Raw genomic sequence first — 5,373 nt, 5'->3', positions numbered from 1 at the left:
TCGTTTGAAATGTCTGTGCCAAGTCAGGACCATTGCGGTATCAGATACTCCGATGGTGTAATATCTATTTTGTCATATTTATGTTGGAATTAACTTAATTATGGATCGGATTAGTGTTAGGTTATTTTGTTGTAATCCTTATTTACGTCTGAAAATTGATTTTTCAACTTATTTGAATTAACATCAGTCCACGATGCCCCCTACCTGTATCAATCCTGAATTATATTTTGGTAGAACTTTGTTTTACTCAATTCTCTGAGTGCTTGAGACAAACAATGACACATTTTCTAAGAGTGTCCGAGGAAAGACAGAAAACGCATAAAATCATAACCTGAACATTTAAATAAGAAGACAGAATCTAAATATAAGCGTGTTTTTGTCTGCATTGTAAAAAGTTTAGTTAATTCCTTAAAAATTTCTCATTTACATTTTAGTTCAAAACCTTTTTGATTTAGTACATTAATGAAATGTAGAGAAAAAATGCAGTTTCGGAGTTACATGTATTACTGATTTTATTGCGTTTTTCATTTAGATTTATCAAAACATTGCGTTTGCGTTCATATCACAACTCATACGTTATGTCAGAGCTTGCCCAAATCTTTTGTACCATGCTCGACTTCTTACAATTAAGCTTCTGGAGTTTTGTTGCTTTAAGATTTAATTAATAACTACAGGAGTTTAATGGCTCATCATGAACTCATGGATCGTTATGGTGAATAAATCTGAACCATGAAACCGATTTGTTCACCGTGTCATATAAAGTTTTCATTTTCCCTTTCGTCTTCCCCAAACATAACATTTCATGTGCAATTCGGTGACTGTTAGTAGGAAAGTAGAGGACACTTAGTTTACCTGTGCACCTTGTCTTTGCTCTAAGTTTTTAGTGGAATCAGGGTTATTAATTTACCTTTGATTTGGTACGCGTTATTTTGGAAATGTCATGCTTTTTTGTGTGTCTGTTTTCTCTAATTGGAATATATTCGTTTAGTTTCCGCTCATCTTTGGGTTTCCTTCATTAATCTATCATTTATTCAATCATGCTTTTAACGCAGTTGTATGACATCCTTCAGGAGAGTAATCATTTAAAAAAAAAACTTGTTACTACTTTATATTACAAGCTACCATATTCAGTCACAAAACAGATATAAACAGTCATTATTAATCATTATTATTGTTATATATCACACTAAACAGCAGTTGTGGGCTTTTGTACAGGATAAAGTCCAATAATTGATGAATTACGTTTGGGGAAAAAACTTCGAAAACGAGTGTATCCATCAAATTCATTTAGCATTGTAAAGGATATGTTTCCGTTTAGTAGAACTGAAAATGTTGATAAATTAGAAGCACACAGAATAAGGTATTTTGATGATGCTAACAGCCATGCATCTAAAACCGCTGTTTCTCCTGTTCTAAATGGATTATCTATTTTGTGATGATGCAAAGATTTTGAGTTATTACTCCTCTTCATGTGTATATAATTAATCAATGACCCAAATATCTTCACTAATTCCATTAGTTGCACTGTATTGTCTGAAGCAACAAATACGGAATCTGTAGACGAATGATTTTTCATATATTGCCGAATGTGATAAATGATTCTTGAAGTAGGTTGATAAAAAACTTTTTGTCTTTTAAGCACATCATCGTTTTCCCTATCGGTGGCTCTTATATGAACTCCTAAAATATGTTTCTTCCCCGCAAAAAGTCTATGTTTCGCTTCCAATAATGTATTTTGCATATGTCTGTTAAGTTTAATGTATTTTGTCATGCTTGAAAATGACATTTCCGGATCCGAAATATTACCAAACGGTCTACTTCCGGCAAACTCTTTCATTGGTGTTTCAGGGACAACTTTACATTTTGAAATTGGTTCAAAGTACTGAGTCCATGCATTTACATTCTTTTTCGAGCGATACATTGGTCTTCGCCATAAAACTTTTATATTTTTACCGTATATATATATTGCACGTAAAACACCATGCATATTTGAGAACATACCAGCGGGGCTATCAGTTACTACAACTTTACATTTGGTGTTAAATTCTTCATCACTCAAATTGTTGATTTCAATTTGTCCTGTAGGTAAATATTTACTCTCTATAGTTTTTCCGTTGAACAACAAAGATATGTTTGACAGACTAATACTAGAAAAAAATATATTTGACACCGAATTCATGTCAATAATAAAATATGAAATGATAAATCCAATTAAAGTACAAAAGAATAAAACATACTTAAAACAAAACTTTTGTACTCCATTGTTAGTCACTGCCATATGGGATATACTTTACATGCGTTTGTTTATTTATAATGACTATCCTGGTTTAACACATTTTGTTTTAGAAGGTTAAATAAAATTACTCAGTCATAAAAAAGAAGAAACAATCTATTGTTTCGAATTTTGTTCTCTTTTTTAACTATTTTTTGTTTGATGTTAGATGTAGTGTTCGTTTAGTAATGTGTGTTTATCTTAGTTTTGTTTTGATACATTGATACAACGATCTCAACGTATACAAATAAATCATTTGAAAACGTTGGCAATAGTGCAATTAAAAAGAACGACTATTTCATGTAGAGATAATTCGGGACAGTGATTGGGTGACAGTGTTTTTGTTTTTGACTTGTGAGTCTTATGGTGCCACTTCTACAGAATTATTTTCGATTCAAAAATAGATTTATACTCCAAATGTGTTTACAAAATAAGACACCCAATTATACTTTTTATTTCATAATTAAACATCAAACGTCTCTGAGATAGAAGTAGATGGTAATAAATTACTTGCCTCAACGACTTATTAATTTATAATCATGAGTAAACTTACGTAACATTTATAAATTAAATGTGTCCAGTTACAAAATTCAGATTTGGAAATCAACATTTTCAAAAACATAATTCACAAAAAGCAAAATCCCAAAAGAAAGGAGCTAATATAAAAGCATCCAGCCTTTTTTGGTGTGTATATATAAGTTCAAGGACCACAATTTTGAGTTTTTGAATCTTTCAATTTTTCGCTCAAGCCCGATGACAAAATTATTATGAACTATTACAACACCGTTTCGCCGATTATTTTTAAAATAAAGGTCTCCAGAAGGAAACTCTACTCGAGAAAGTCCTTTGTAGCTGACGAGTGAATGTTTCAATAAAGAATTGAATATTGGTTGATTAAGCTGAGGCTTACTAAGAGCTACATTCCATTTTGACAGAAGGTCTTCAGTGTTTCTATTTGATTTGTTAGCCATGAACCCTGTGCAAGCAACTGTATTGGTGTCCATGTTTACCCACATATCATGAAAACCAATAAAATATGGCCTAGGATCTTTAAGCCATACTGTTTCCACATCGGAATAAATGATATTTTTTCCTTTTTTGATTTCTTTTAAAATATGGTCTGCTCTTCTACTCACAAGTTCTTTATACCCAGTGGTCTCGTACGACAAAGAAAAAGTAGAATTCGACGTTGTATATGATATTAATATAATCACTGTAAGAGAATTTAATGACTTATATTTTTCATAAACGTAATTACCCTCAGCTATCACAAGGACCGAAACGGCCATATTTAACATGCAGAAATGAACAAACCAGTTTTCAAACATATCAAGGAAGCCATACGAAACAGTCAACAAGACAGTCTAGTAAGTATCGCAAGATAATGACGTTGACGTCACAATTACGTTATTGTATACATGTGTGCTTTTCACAGAGTTATGTAAACCAGTTCGAAGACGGTTGAGGTTACTATCTGGAATTATACACAATAAGAACAATACAGCAATGAATAATGCAACCAAAAATATAAATTTAGCTGATTTTAATTTGTTATACATCCTGTTTATGTGAAATTTTAACGTGAAAAATCACCATAGCGGAAACATTATTCATGAATGTTTTGTCTCCTAAAAAACAAGAGCTTTTGTATGGATTGGCCATATACTTTTAAACTCAGCTTGTGTCTTCAAATGTAAAACGCAAAGCACGGAGACGACACAAACTACCTGTAGAAGAGATACATGCAGAACTCAAAAAGCTGGCCACAACTGGCGCTTAACTAAATTGAATAAGAGGGAGAGTTTTGAAAGTTGAAAGTAACACAATTCCCATAAGGAATGCCACAATTAATTAAAAGTTCGCATGCATATATGAAGATATTAGAAGCTCATCTATTGTTACAAATAACAACTATCACATAACAATCAACACTTTGAAAACATAAAGTTATAGTACGTGGGCTGAGATCACCCCGTGCACCCCTACTCACCAACCAAAATATAATTTTTAGGTACCCTTACATCTCCCATTTACGAATCTTTTTTTCGCAAAAAAATAAACTTTAGCATTTTATGTAATTGTTGGCTAATTTTTATATCTCGTTTAGGCAAAAATCCATGTTTTACGTTTATTTATTCTTCTTTATACAGAACGAAGTAAACTAACATATATATATATGTAGACCAATGTCTCAGTTTTACAATAGTACCAAGAAAGTTGCGGTAACACTTTAGTAGGGAAGGGGTACATTTTTTTGTTCATTTTACCCCACAACCATAAGTGGTACCGCAACTTTTCTTGTACCATTGTAAAGCTTTGGGCAACATAATGATACATAAATGTGATTAGTTCAATCACACATGCTGTCCCAGGACACTCGAGTCACAAAAATCTTGGCTGTTTGACCAAGTGAGATACAAATATAGGCTTACACTGAAAAATGTTTTAAAATGATAAAAAAGAGGAACATGAATTAACATAAACATAAACATTTTCCATGAAAATAAGACCTGAAAAAATTTTATCAGTTACAAAATAAAGTAAAACATACGGCAAATATTCTTCTTTTTCATTCCCCTGTCATAGATTTGATATCGGTTTCAACCCCCCCCCCAAATTATTGGATATTCGACTTCCAAAACATAATGAAGACAAAAGAATTACCGAAATAAAAACAAGACACACACAACAAAGAATTAACATAACCAAAATAATACATACAAAGTAACAGAAGTAAGTCGGATTCCACTAAAACCTGGAACTATGACACGTTGAACAAATCAGTTTTCATGGCCCAGTTGGATACACCGTAACGATCCACGAATTCATGATGACGACCATAAAACTTCTGTAGTGATGACTTTAATCTTGTAGCAACATAACCCTGTTCCAGAAGCCTATTTGTTAGAATTCTATTTCTATTTTTAGAATTAGGCTGAACACACAACTAAATACAAGAAGGAACATTTATTAATTTCAAACACACACAGATTTTCATATTATAATCAATAACACAAGGTAAAACATTTGACATTTTCTCTGTCATAGAATTGCCATCGCTTATCCCCAAATTAAGGGATAAACGACATCTTAAAAATAAA

This window comes from Perna viridis, chromosome 12 (genome assembly GCF_037379345.1).
Source record: "Perna viridis isolate PV_CMFRI_1.1 ecotype Kerala chromosome 12, ASM3737934v1, whole genome shotgun sequence".
In the NCBI taxonomy this organism is placed as follows: domain Eukaryota; kingdom Metazoa; phylum Mollusca; class Bivalvia; order Mytilida; family Mytilidae; genus Perna; species Perna viridis.
Note: the sequence above shows the minus strand (reverse complement) of the source record.